This window comes from Drosophila ficusphila, unplaced genomic scaffold (genome assembly GCF_018152265.1).
Source record: "Drosophila ficusphila isolate 14025-0441.05 unplaced genomic scaffold, ASM1815226v1 contig_791, whole genome shotgun sequence".
NCBI lineage: Eukaryota > Metazoa > Arthropoda > Insecta > Diptera > Drosophilidae > Drosophila > Drosophila ficusphila.
In genome coordinates, this window is record NW_025064737.1 from 3,069,198 (window position 1) to 3,084,457 (window position 15,260).

Sequence of the window (15,260 nt, forward strand, 5' to 3'; positions counted from 1 at the left end):
ATAGTCGTAATATACCAATTTATACGCAATCAATTCTACAGCTTTCACAAATATGCTAATTTTACCCGACGGACTCTAGCCACATAAGATAACGCACTTAAAATGGGACTTCAAAATTATTATTCTAAATCCTAAAAAGCCACCCAGCATTTAAGCTTCGTCAGAGTAGAACCACCACTGAGTTCGACCGCTGAGTGTAGCTGAATAATGGCTAAGCGAATGCGCAGGCAATTGACGTAAATAAGAAGCAGCCTGGGCGACGTCAGCGCCACGATGACGACGCCTGAGTTGCCTGAAACCGGAGATGGCCGAAGGATGAGGGCCGTGGAAGGGCCTGCATACAGATACGTACGTATATAGTACGCCGCATACGGATGCCTTGGCCACAGCTTGAGCTTTGAAATTGGAAAAAGTTATGCAAATCTGCTGACGACAGGACAGGAAACGAGCGCACTGCGAAGCACAAGAAGTGAATTAGTTTTTATTTTCAGGCTCCCTTATTCCTTTTTCCCAGTCCAGTCCTGCCGTCTGCAGTCTGTGGGCGACAGTGTAAGCATGGGCGTGGCAAGAGTGTGTGTGGGCAGGACTCTGGCCGGATCCTGTCCAACTGTCGATTGCTATGTGTGCGCAATTATAATAATTGCAGAAATAATGGCAGCTACATCTAAGCAACTCCGTTGGCATGCAACGTGACAGAAGCAGGCGGGGCAGTGCCTTCAAAAAGGACCAGTACACTGAGAAATTTGTGTTGATATTAGCTTAAATGTCTGCAAAGTTCATAATCTGTTAGGTAAAGCAAAAAAGGGGGTTAACCGTCTTGGTTGTCATTTAATAACATAATTTATTCTAGGTAAAGCAATATTTGAAACATAAATTAGAGGTACATTATATTAATTGTTATTTTAAATGCTCGAAATTAAATTGAAAGGAATTCTCCCAGTGTAGTAGGGTGGCCAGCGATTGTGTGCGTAAATCGCTCCGTTGTTTACCGACGGCATTAAAGGATTTCCTGCCGCACGGCTCAAGGCTCAAGGCTCGGCGCTCGGCGTTTGGGATTCAGGGCTCACACAACGTGCCTAAATAAATAGCCCGGACCTCCTGGCCACGGAAAGAATGGCAGCCAGAGCTAGAGTCGGGTTCAGGCTCAGTCAGAAGGATTTAAATTCCCGTTCGGCGTTGTCCTAATTACAATTGCCAACGCTCCGCTGGCTCTGACAGCACTTACCACCCCACAGGGTCGGGAATTCCCCGCCCGTCTTAACGTGCTTAATGCCAATTAAGCGTTTGCCAACACCCTTCCCTCCCCTTTCCCTCCTTTCCTCCCCTTTCCCACCCCTTTCCCTCCCCTTTACCTCCCCCACGACCCCTTCGTCAATGTCACCCTCTGCTATTTGCACTCCTCTTTGATATTTCGCTTTTCACTGATTTTATTTTCAATATTTTTGATTCTCGTTGGATTACTGTTTGCCCAGCTTCTGCTTTTCTTTTTTCGAGGATGTCCCATGATCTGCACCCTGTTCCTATCTCCCAAAGCCTCGACTTTCCCTGGCCCATGTAAGTAGTTAATTAGATTTGTGCCGATGCTTGGGCCAAGGGGATTCGAATACCCTGTACACTTAAACTAAAACGGCGATATGGAGTCGAATGAAAGATTGATATCATAAAGATTTGCTGTGTACAAATCAATTTAAATTTTAATGGCAGATATTTTCAGAATCAATGCAACACAATTTATTATTTCAAGTTGGTTTTGTTTTTATACCGTACATAGTTAAAGACCGAATTTGAAATTAGTGTTGGGTATTTCATGGTCCTTTCACTTGACTATGACATTATTTCATTTTATATTATTTGATGAGCGATTTAGTTGCCATCGCAATCGTTTTCTAGGTATCCAATTTATTTTGACAAAATATGCAAGTAATAGAAATTTGATAACATTCATGGGAAACTTTTGCCATGACATCGCAGTATTACATTGTTTTGAAGTTGGGGGTAGATTGTTTTTCATTCTAATTATTTCTTCGTAAAAAATAGATGTTAAGTATAAAATCTTAATTACTATTTGGGTTACAAAAAAGGTTTCCATAACTCCTTCATTATAAAAAACAAACTCTGTCTAACTAACTTCTTTGAAAAATATCATTCAGTTTTAAGAATTCCAAGAATTAACCAGAAATATTTTTTATTAAATAAAATTCAAAGAGAATGATTTAACGTAAAAAAATGTTAACTTGATTTTATGTTAACAAAAATCAAAGAATTTGCTTTACAAAAAATATTTATTAAGCGGAAAAAATAAAAATACGAGTAATATTTTTTAAAAACCAAATTGAGATGGTTCAACATGTTTTCAGCCGATCTCTATCAAAACTTCTTTTAAAAAGACCTAGTCCCAATGTTTTTCCCAAATATGAGAGTGCTAAACGTGCTTCTTCGTAAGTCCAACTATTATAGTAAGTCCCTTTGTTGATTTAAGTAAAATCCCTAATACACCTTGACAACACCTTGAGTTCCTTAAAGCCCCAATCCAATAAATTTGGAAATACCTTGGGGACCGGTAACATTAGCAGCCCCACTGCCTCACAAACTCCTGGATCGTTAGTTACTTTCACGTCCTGCTAATTGATCTGGGTCCTGAATTAATCGCAGTCTGGAGCCACTGCCACTGCCACTGGTGTCTTGCTACCTAATTCCCCTACTTAATCTGGCTTCTGGCTCCCCGACTCCCTCCACATCCACTGACTGATTAAGCCTGCCATCTGCGGCAACTGGACAGCATATGCTGGAAACCCGAGACAAAAGCCAAGAGACTTGGCAAGGGCCAGTCAGCAGGCTGTTGAAAAATATGGTAAATAAAAATTGTACGAAGGCAGAAATGAGGTAAAAACAAGAGATGCCATGCCGCCAGCCAAAGATCAAATGGCGCAAATCTTGCAGATACAGAGATACTTTTCGACTGCGGTTTTGCGGATTGGGCTGGGCTTCGGTTTTGGCCTCGACTTCGACTGGATGCGATGCTCGAATGGTTTGTGCCGGCCAGCTAACCGCAGCGAGGGGTCGCTCCAGCGTTCCAGGCAGCCAAGTTCAAATTTTTAACCGCACCACGGCAACGGCAACGGTATACGGCACATAATTTGAACTTAAAAGCTGCCTAACAACTGGTTAAAGGAGCGATGGAAAGGGGAGCGGTGGTGAGGGGAGGGGAGGGAAAGGCCTTTCGTACAGAATAATAATAGTACGAAATTATAAATGGTTTGCTCTGGGTCGGGGTTCCTGATCCCCACTCTTTCGGGCCTGCCAAAGAAACTGTCCCTGGTAACTCGCCTGCTCGCTGCTCTCCTCTGTCTCCTGGCTTCGTTCTCCCTTTTTGTTTGCTTTGTGATACGGCTTTTCCAGCTGAACGTTTGTGTTTTCACCAAGCCTGCACTGGGGAAAATTATAAGTATATATTTGGTGTATGCGTATAGATCGATACCACTGGAAAGGGAGCTCATAGGACCAAATGACCAAGGTGAGTATTTAAAATATTAATGATTTAACCAAACCTCTTCGAATGTCTTTCATATTTAAATGCTTTGTTTTATTACATTGTATGATACATAGGTAATTCAAAATTAATGCAAAACGCCATTAGCTTATTTCCATTTATTTACCTTTTTTTATGTGGGCTAATAAAAGCCGTTAAACTGTTAATTTTAACTTTTCTACTCGATTGATAAAATTTAATTCCATTTATTTTTATTCTCTTTGCATTGTTATGCATTGTTATTTTAAATATTGTAAATATATATTTCTGTCACATAATAAAGTTTTAAGGAAATTTAATTAGTTAAAGATAATTTTCAATTTGACTTAAATTTTGCCTAAAAATATTTATTTTACCTGATAAAATAAATTAAAAAAAGGTTCAACCTGATATTGAATAAAAGTTTAAATTTATTTACTTTTTGCTTATCCGTTATGACTAAAAATATGCTTTTATGCTCACGGGGACTCCGTTTCCCCGAGACTTTTTCCCAGTGTATTTGAGATAAGTAAGCTCCCCTCCCCTGAGCGAGCAACTCGACGTCGCCTCCTTGAGCATGTCGATGATTATTATGTATGCTCAAATTCTATGCACGTACCGGCAGTGAAGCTTATCTGTATCGAATATGATTAAGTGCGCTGCGCTGCCCGCCGCTTGCCCCTCAAGCTGGAGTCGCAGGCCTCGGCTTCGGATCGGATTCGAGCTGGAAGCCGAAGTCGAAGTGGAAGTGGAAGTCGTCTGTCTAGGCAGGGACAGAACCAGAACCAGAAAAAATCGAAGACCCAGAGCCAGAGCTCACAGCCCGGTCGGAGGCACAGACATGGGCCAAGGCCCGTCAGACCTGAGCGCTGAACGTGCAACATTGAAAAGGGCACAAAGGAGCGGGGCGAGCGCTTAAGTAAACACAAACAATTGCATGCAGCATCAGCGGCATTCAACATTCAACATTCGGCATTCGGCATTCAACTCCATCCAGGTTGCAGCTTCGGATTCTGAGTCGCCTGGCAGGCATCCAGCTAAACATCCGAAGAGCCGAAGAGCCAAAGAGCCAAAGAGCCAAGGAGCCATAGAGCCATAGAGCCTGCAATCCTCGCAGTCATCTTCCATTTCAGCCTCAGACGGCGGCGGTCCATTTGGCATTTGCATTTTCTGGATAATTCATTAAATGCAGAGCTGCTCCTTGGCTGCCCTGCCTGCTTTTTACTTTTCAAATTGAATAACACACAAAGCGAAATTTGCATTTCTTTTGATTCGGATTCGACTGGCAGCGAGGCTGCCTAGTTTCCTAGCTTCGAAGCGTAGTAAATGCCTCTGAGGAATGCCAACAATTGATTTCATTCATGGCAATAAAGGCAGTTATTCACGGGGCAGCCATGTGTTTGCATTTGAATATTCAAATTATGCTTATCGATTTTCTTCTGCGCTGGAAAGTCACAACTGCCTGCGCATGAGAAACATGTTAATAGAATTAGGCGAGATGGAGGTTGTGCGTATTCAAATTAATTCGAATACACAGAAATCTTATTAATAGGAAATCTAATAAAGTTCTGTAAAATGTTGCTTGTGTGGAAGAGGGAAAATATATTTCTTGATGGGCATGATAGGTAGTAAAATAAATCTTTCAAGTCGTAGGCATAATTATTTAATGGCTATATAGTGTGATATTAGATAGCAAAGGGCCAGTAATCCTATCATCTCAGTTCCCACCTTGGTAGTACAGCTTAGCTTTTAAGTTTTATACCAGAGAACGATAGATCTATAATTATGAGAGAGCTTTATTAGTCAGTCAGCATAATTACACCACTGCTGGATCGTTAAATTTCGCTTAGCAAGTGAGTCTCATTATACTTCTACATAAAACACATTTAGCATCAACAGCAGGCACAAGGGAAATTAGCATTTAGCGAGGTGCTTTGAAGCGTTTTACGACAATTTGTAATCGAACTAATTAGTATGCAGGTGTCGCAAGTGCGGACCATAAATCTGAGTGGTCGGACTGGCAGATAAATAAGAACGAAACATGTTTGCTAATCCCGCGATTGAGAGGCGCAGTATGCGATTTAATTATATTGATGTGATCTCTGAATTTATGCGATCCGTGGCTCGGATCCAGCATTTGGCTCGCGAACGGGTTCAAAAGCCAGCTGATACGGACCTGGCCAAGTGGAGTTCCCTGAGATCTTGGCTCTCGAGAAGTCTCGAAGTCTCGAGGTCTTTCCCAGCATGTGCAAATACGCTCCACTCTCATCGCTGAGCTTCCCATGATTTATTTGATTTATAGCAATTGCTTTTTATATTGCTTGTTGTTCAGCGTTTTTCAATTCAAATTCCGATTCTGATGCCGATTCTGATTCTGATTCGGATTCCTTGGGCACTTGAGCTTCTTTTCTCCATCTCGTTTTTGTGCGCCTCTCGAGAAGGCCGCATTAAAATTCAACTCGCACTCAAGTCGTGAAATGCTTAATACTTGAGATACTTTTGTGCCCGTTGTATTTGCATTTACATTTTGGAGACACTCGACTGCGACTGCGAGCAATTTTCTAAAGGGTTTCCCATCCATTCCGCTGCCCTTCCATTAGGGGTTGATCCTCCAGGGGCGAGTGCATATATTAAATTGCTTTCGTATGGCGGCGCATTTCTGATTCCGAATCGAGGGGAAGGTCGCGTCTCTCAACCTGTCATTAAGCAACCAGATACCTTTTCAGATACACACTCGCAGAGATACATACATCCTTCCATTCAGCCATCCATCCATCCATCCATCCATCCGCTATCCTAACTGTGAAAAGGTGCAAACATCCTGAACTCTCGGCTGAATGCAAAAAATTGCAAATAATCGTGGACCCTCTTCCCGGGATCCTAAGAAATTCACACGGTGCGAAGCGGAGTCCTTGCGGCCGAACAATGGCCGGGCCAACAGAACGGTAAATGTGTGTCGGGCCAGATAAAAACCAGATCCCTGCGAACTCGGCTGCTGTGCAAACAATTAAAGCAACTTCGGCGACGACGACGACTGAGGGGCGGGCTCTGTTGCAAGGTGCAGCTTGCAGCTCCTCGTCGCCGTGCCACTTCCGCTGAAAAATCCATGGAGGTAGATTCTTGGCTACACGGAAAAAACAATCTTGCACTGTGGTTTTCTATTAATTTGTTTTTGAACACGAAATTCTTTGAAGACAATAGTTTCTATTCACAAATACAGTATTGCAAACGTAACTCTACGATAAAGACTGTTGATGGTTTACCTTTAAAAAGAATATTTGTTCATTGGCTGTGAAAACTGGTATCAATACTCTGAAGGTTCTGCATAAATAAATCAAAACGTACGGATTCGAAAGATTACAATTTATATATGTACATCACAAAAAAATTGTTAAATCTGTAAAAAAAAAATATACCTATAGTTCGTTTGCCGTAAAGTTATTTAGTTATTAACTATGAGACCAAAAATAAAAGGTGTGTAATAGGTTCATAGAATCGATATATCCTGTGTTTATGGCGGTTATATTTACATTTAAATAATAGTAATATACTAACAGGTTCTGTTAACAAGACCTTATATATTTTTTTGTAGTGTAGGTCTACAGCCGTAAAAGATACATATGCGGACGTTCAAGTGCCGAAAATAAAACGCAGACCGAGATTCCTGCTTTGATGTGTGTGCACTGGAATATTATTATGATTGATGGGCGCGAAAGGAAAACGAAACCAGAACAGCAGGCACACACACTGCCTGCCGGTGAAAAGCGGAGCGGCAGAACAAACCCGCATGGAATGGACGGGCATCACATGTTATAAATTGTGTTTACTCGCAATGAGGCATCGGAATTAGTGGGGATTGTTCCGTCTGCAAGGACTGCGACTGGCCTTTCAAAACTCCTTCTCTCCCCCCTTCTTTTTTCCCGGGGACTCGTCCACTTTTCGGTCGCACCGTCATGCGTATAGAATTTCATTTGATTGAGCGCTTAATCAAGCAAACATTAATGTGCACTTATTAATAATAAGTGTTCGGGCAGCGTTCTCGTTTATCGTTTATCTGCTCAGTCGTGGCTGAATGAGCGAAGCCCTTGGATTGTTCGATTCGATTCCCGGGTTGCTGGTCACGATGATAATGACTGGGCGAAGGATCGATCGGTGGTTGTAAATTAAAAAACGAACTACCAAAAGCAGGGAACACAGTGTAGATTTTGTGGGAGTGCCCGCTTTTCCATTCGTTCTTTGTGGGAGAGAAGTGTTCTGTGCCACAATCAATCGCAATACCGACTATTGTACATAAAAACCCCATGGAATGAGTCAACAGATATTAATCTTTTGAAAAACAAACTGAAAATCCGTCTGTTCTCTTTGATAAGTTACTTAATCTTCATTCACCCTGCTGCTTAATCGTAATGATATATGAGGGAAACAGTAAAAGTAATTACTTTACTGCAAGCAGAGTATTAAATAAACCAAGGGCCTATGTTTTTAGGTAATTAAAAAAACCCACTTAGCCAAGGTATTAATTTTGCCTAAATAAGATTCAGTTCTCTTTTTTAATCAAATTTGGTTTGCAATTCTGCTCAATCAAACGTTTGACAATGTATTTATCTTTTCATTAATTATTTCTAAAATATTGTTTCTTTTCAAAAAACCTAACAAAGGAGTAAGTGGTATATCGCAAACTCAATATCTATTCCTTTGGATTGTAAAACACCGTTCCCTGTCAAATTCTTATCCAAAGGGACCCCAGCTAACCCCGTATCTCAGCTGACTAACCTCCGGGCAACTTTTTATCCGCACGTCCCATCCGAGCATCCATCTATTGAGACCTTCATCTGGGGACCGGGAACACGACCACCCATTGATATCGCCCTACAATTCAGCTGAGGCTTACACACCGCTGCGGATGATCCGCGTCGAAAGCTGAGTTATGTCATGCTCAGGCAGAACAACAATGGGCCTACTTCTATACGCGAACATGGATATACTGTAGGTAACACACATGGCATGGATGCCCCTCCGCAAAACGAGAAAGAGATTGCCGCTCTTTCTAAAACCTCCATTGTGCGGCCCGAAGTTGATTGTTTCATTTGCATTGTTGTTGCTGCACGGCAGCTTTTTTATTGCTCGCATTATTATTTTGCGTATTATTAAAGCGCATGCACTCTCCATCAATACGTGTGGATGTATTCTGCCCGTGTGGATGGATGACTCTGCCGTTCCCCCTGCTGGGGCCTAAAAAACAGTCGGCGGATGTCGACCGACGAGCGATGAGGGACGGGGCTTTAAGCTCCTTTCCGTCTGACTGGGTTGAGCGGCCTTTGCCTTTTGCATTGCTGAACCGCTCTTTCTGCAGGCCCACAAAAGACGCAGAGCCCCTCGGCTCGGCCCCTCAGACATCGCCCATAGAACTTGTATGAAATTTAAATACCTATTCAGCATTCAAAATGCGAGGCGACAGCGCAGAGACCTAAATACTTAAGTAGTTTCCGAGGGCTGACAAAGAGACTCAAGGCGGCGCTTTCATATGCAGACACACGATTCCTCGGCGGAGGAGGCCCCAGCTACAGCTACAGATACATTTTCAGATACAAATGCAGATACGGATTCGGATTCGGAATCGGACTAGCATTCGGATACAGATGCCAGCTGAGAGATACGGGACACACAGACAAAGCTGCCTGGATTATGCCTACAAACTAAAGCGCTTCAAAGTGTGTGCCTCACGTAGATTTAATCTTTATTGATTTATTTTGTTAGATTTTAATTTATGACACCGAAGTAGGCAATCATTTTTTCCATATATCTCTCCTCATTCTCCGATGAGTAGGGAGGGGGTTGGGGATCTGGGGGCTTGCCATAAGCTGTGCGATTTTTCACGAAGCACGACGGCGGTGCAATTTGCATTGTGGGCGTGGTTAATAATCAATACATTGTTGCAGGAGCCCTGCAGCAGCTAATCAGTTATGGATTTACTGAGGGAAGTCATGATTGCTAGGGGATCTATTAGCATTTCAACTTTTGTAGTCCACAGGAAAGTTCTCTTATTGATCAAAGAAATTGTGTTGGGTGAAACAACTTGTTTCGATTCGGTTAACCAAATTGTTTATGGTGGAAGGGCTACTTTCCTACACCTGTTCCAATTGAGAGCCTTAAAAAAAGCCGCTTTGATTACCCTTCAAACCAACTTATTCTTAACTTCCCCATCTTAACACTAGAACCTTTAGTCTGAATTACAACCTGGCAGTCTGGCAACTTATCAAATCCCCACCGTCGTCATGGCTGACAACCCTTGTAGGTAACCTTTCATTTAACATTAACCACCAAATCCCTGCAGCCAACTATTCATTTCCCCCTTTTCCCTTGGGCTTCCTCACCCGAAACTTCAGACGGCCAAAAGGAAAATGTAACGCACCGAAGTGCCCGTGTAATTTGCTTCCAGTTAAGTTAAAAGTTTTCGCCGGAGCAGAAACCGTTAATCAAAATTAATTACACTTAACCCGCGCCAGTCGCCCCCTTCCCCCTTCCACCTTCCCCAATTCCCGCTTGCCCCATGGAAAGATACGTGCCACGCCCACATGCGACATGCAAACGAAGACAAGAAAAACGCCGAAACAGCAATTGTAATTTACTTTAATGAGCAACATTTAGCCAGCCCACGAGTCCAGATGGTCAGGGGCGGCGAGGGAATCGGAGGAGGAGGGGCGATATGCGATGATTGGGCCAGGGGATGGTCGAAATACCGATATGTTTAATATGAGTACATATCTGGAATTACCCTTGTACATAATACCTGTGTAATTTGGGATTTCTTTTTACCATTTAAGTATTATTGGGGTACGTATTCCAAAAGTATAGTGTTTAAATAACAAACTATTATGATTTAAATTAATGTTTGAGGTTCTAAGTAATGCCATTCATCGCTTGGCCATATTATTTTAAATATTATTAGCATCAAACCAATAGTGTTTGTTCGAAATATCGGATCCGACTTATTTCCCAACGATTGTTACCCCTAACTGGATCGGATTGGAGACAGATGACCACGCAAAGTGGCTTGGTTAGTTGGCCATTGCGCAGTTGTGTAATTAAAGTTCGCATGACCGGCAATTGCATTTTGAATTCGAAATGGGCCGATGGACGCACAACGCAGCCCCCGATCATCCCCCAATATTTATGTGCGGAGCCCTCGAAGACGTCGACCCATCCCCATCCCCATCCCCACCCCCATTCCCATCCCCCTCCACTCGATTTCACTCACAATCTGCTGGCTTATTGTTCTCTTGTCCAAGTTCCCGTCCCAGTTCCGCTGTCTTTGTCGCATGTTCTTGGCATTTAATGAGTGTCTCGCACACGGGAAAATAAAATGCCAAGTATTGATTTTCCAATCATTAGTGGGCAATTTATTAAACTCCCTAATTATGGGGTCTTTGCCGAATTTTAATTGGGGGTCAGCGCAAACGTTTATGTAAATTTGAGAAGGCAATCGAGTAACAAATAATTGAAGAGCTGTGTACAAGCTGTTTCCGTTGAGCGGATAATTAAATCATTTCATTTAGAAAGGTAATAAGCACACATAGCTTAGTAATTTTAAATGAGAAATACTGTTTAGTTGTCTTTTTTATCTAAGAACTAATAATGATAACTATATGGGTAATCCTCTTGATGGCGCTTTTTCTCCATTTATTATTATAATCATTAAATCTTCTGATTAAAATTCACTCTATAACGACATTTGATACATTCTTATATGCATCCTCAGTAACTTCGGTTGTTCTTGAGCGTTTCTCTAAGTGCACTTCCCCCTGCTTCTCCCCCAGTTCTCAAAGTCGGCTATTCTGGGACTATTGATGTGCGGCTTCTGTCCAAGTCGTCGTCTGTGTCCGCGTCTGGTTCTCCACAGGCCCCTGAGTTTCCCCTCGACCGATTGCCATTTTCGTATGCACGGCATGTATTTAAGTAGGCTGATGGCGAGTGGACATTAGGGGCATTCTGCGGATGCTACGTAGGCATATGCGAGACCTTATATAGAGCAGCGATTGACAGCCACTTGCGATTCTCCTCGAGTGGCCATCGAGGAGAAATCACCGAGAATTCTATGCTGGAAATAGCTATTGACGGATGTCTGTTCGGTCTCTCTGCCAATGTAGAATGTAGAAAGCGTGGAAGATCTTAAGTCTCGGTGCTTTGTACGTGACTGTGCTGAAATCAAATCATAAATCAGAAACAAATCGTGGTCAAAAATATCTGCGGCTTACTAAGTGGAACCCCATAAATAGAATAGCTAAGTTCAGGGCCGGAGAAACAGTTTTGAGTGGGGTGATGACCTCACAAATTTTCAATATCCAGAATATATTTTTTAAAAGCTATTTTAATAAAACAACAACACCAATCAATCAAAATGCAACAGGTAAAAAAAACTATTTTAAATGTAAAATGTTAATTAAAATCCATTTAATATTAATATAATGTTAATTTAATGTTAAAATAATGTTAATTAATTATATAATGTAAATGTAATGTTAACTAAATGTTAATTAAATTAATATGGCCACGTCAGCGACAATGATAATTAATTATTTTTTTCGTTTTCTCGCACCTATAATTCCCAAGTGGTTCTGGCTGATTCGTAGTGGGATACCCCTTGATTTTGGCCAATTTCTCAGTTCTCCGGGATGACCGGCAGTTTCTCTAAGAAACTTTTTCCGGTCTCTGGAAGTGTGTGTGTGTGCGTGTGTGGTAGTGACGTGGTTCCAGAGTGGGAGAGAGTATCTGGCCAACTCCTTCTACTGGAGTCCACTCCCGGATGCAGTGCATCATGGGTCGACTCCTCCTACTGGGGTCCACTCCCGGATGCGGTGCACCATGGGTCGACTCCTCCTACTGGAGTCCACTTCAGGATGCAGTGCATCTTGGGTCGACTCCACCTACTGGAGTCCACTCCCGGATGCAGTGCACCATGGGTCGACTCCTCCTAGGATGCACTGCATCATGACCTGACTTGGCATGAACTTAAAGGTGCCCGATCCCTTCCTGCATGTAGTGGACTCCAGGATGCAGGGCATCCAAACCTGAAAAGGTGAGTTGCAGTTTTTTTTAATTATGTGATGACGTGGCTTTTGTAAAAAAAATGCAGTTAATTAATTCAATTTTTTTTATATTTTTTTTCAGGTTTTTGGTTGTGTATTTGGCTGATTGCAGAAAATAATTGGTGACACCATCCAACTTGTAACTTGAAGTTCGACATCAGGATGCACTGCACCAAAGTTATTACGCAGTGAGTACATCCTTTAGACAATAAATAATTAAGTTATATATTTTAAAAAAGCATAAATATTTTGAAAAAGAAACTAAAAGAAACAGATAAAGATCTGAAAGTTTTCAAGAACATGAAAGAAATTTGAAAGGTAAATTTTATCAAATATTGAACTTGAAGTACATGAAAATCAAACACAATTAATAATTGTAAACAAGTAGGGACATATAATATAAATATATATAGTATATATATGGTAATAGTTGTAAGAATGCGGTTACCGGAAATATATAGTATGCTGACACCACATAAATGGACTGGACAGCAGGCTGCAGGATCAATTATGAATGGCGTGATCTTCTATTGAACTCCACTCCAGGATGCATTGCATCACCCCATTGGGGTATGTATTTTTTAAACAACCGATTTGTATAAAATAATTTAACTAATATTTTGGAATGCTTCTTTTCATTACAGGTGATGACTATACCTTTCTACTTGGAGTGTACTTCAATATGCAGTGAATCAATAACCCAAAGAGGTAAATACCTTTTTTACTAATACCTTTTTCACTAACAAATTTATTCTAACTATTATTATTTGTTACAAATTATTTATTATTATTTTCTTTTCTTATTTAATTTCAGAGTAAAGTGTAAAGTGTACATGTTGCGGATAAAGTGGTTTCAGTGGTTATCTTATTGAACTCCACTCCAGGATGCAGTGCATCACCTCATTGGGGTATGTATTTTTTAAACAACCGATTTGTATAAAATAATTTAACTAATATTTTGGAATGCTTCTTTTCATTACAGTGATGACTATTCCTTTCTGCTTGGAGTGAACTTCACAATGCAGTGAATAAAAAACCCAAAGAGGTAAATACCTTTTTTACTAACAAAATAATTCTAACTAATTATTTGTAACAAATTATTTATTATTATTTTTTTTTTCTTATTTAATTTCAGGGTAAAGTGTTAAGTATTAATGTTGCGAATAAAGTGGTTGCGGTAATTATCTTACTTCAAGAAGTCGAAAGATTGCAGTGCAGATCAAGGAGCTAACTGAGTAAGTACCAATCTGAAAAGATTTATTTATGATAATCTCATAATTATTTAAGTAGTTGTTACATTAAGTTGGAAAATGCTTAACTTGGGAAGTATTTGGGAGAGTTACTATCTATCTATTTAAATAGAAACTGATTTAATTGGGCCGTGGTAAAGGCGGGATTTCTCTTCGTTTTTCTTCGATATACTCTATATGCAGGGCCGGAGAAACAGTTTTGAATCATACATTCAACTGATAATAATGGATGTAAATAAATTTTTGTTCTACAAGTCAAGCATTTTGGGGTGTTGAATTCCACACCCGCTAAGATTTGGCGTGTGGAGTGCTCAACACCCGGTATACACCTTCCGTCGGCCCTGGCTAAGTTGGGTTATTTTTAGGAATATTTCAAGGTATTTTCATCTCAAAGTAGACCCCTCAAAGCTATAATACATCTTATAAGAAGATCTAAAGTTACTAGCCTCAACGGGGTTAAGTGTGCACTTGTACATCAGGAAATTTAATAACTTTTGTTAAATACATTTGAAAATAAGTAGACTTGGGAGTGGGTTCCATTCCCAATGGTAATATTCAAATGACATCTCTGGGGGCTTCAGAGTGTCCATATGCTCTGTGCGGAATTACATCTGGAGCACGGCCCCCACCTTCATCTGCATCTGCATCCGCATCCGCAGCAGAATCATCATCATCATCTATTTACAAGTATTTGCTGCTGCTACAATTTTCAAACAATTTTTTTTAACGACTTGCGGTTTATGGCGGGTCGGTTTGGTTTGGTTTGGATGGGTTTGGATCGGGATCGGGAATGGGCATGGGTATATGGGTCTACAGTTTCGTGTGGTATGCCACACATGGAAACCCCTCCTCCGATCCCCGCTGCTGCCGGTGCATTCATGTGGAAATGAGTGTAGCCAGCACACAAAGTTGCAAGTACAGCGAGGGAAAAATCGTCAACAATTCGCATTAAAATGGAAAGACGAGCAAAGATAAATTACTATACTTTTTACTTCTGGTAATCAAAACTTTTGACCAAAGCATTAAAGTTGTTTGAAAACAGATTTATCTTAAAATCATTCACATAAATAAATCTTTCTGGTAAAAATGACTATTAACTTGAGCTTGCCTTTAACCCTATAGAACTAAAAATACTACAAAATGTTGACCAACTTCGGTGGTTTTCTTTCAGTGCACGGATGCGAGGAAAGCGTAGCCAGAAGAAGAAAAAGCAAACAAAACCAAGCCGCGCAGTGGGAAAACAATGCCAGTTTGTGCTGCTTCTGCTGGCGATGGCGACTACATAAGTGGTAATAATAATTCCGCTCAAGAGGCGTCGCCCGGCGTTTCATTTCAATGACACACAAGCCAACAACAACGACTGCTGGCTGTTGGCTGCTGCTGACGATGACGATGTCGTCGAGGAAGAGAGGGGAA

General features: G+C 41.1%; 1 long non-coding RNA gene across 1 annotated transcript; it reads left to right on the forward strand.

The window, feature by feature from the left end:
* Positions 1 to 13,274: 13,274 nt before the first annotated feature.
* LOC108090102 lies at positions 13,275 to 13,640 on the forward strand. The gene is made up of 3 exons (XR_001771332.1): positions 13,275 to 13,302; positions 13,409 to 13,502; positions 13,577 to 13,640. It is a non-coding gene; the product is annotated as an uncharacterized LOC108090102 (long non-coding RNA).
* Positions 13,641 to 15,260: the final 1,620 nt, after the last annotated feature.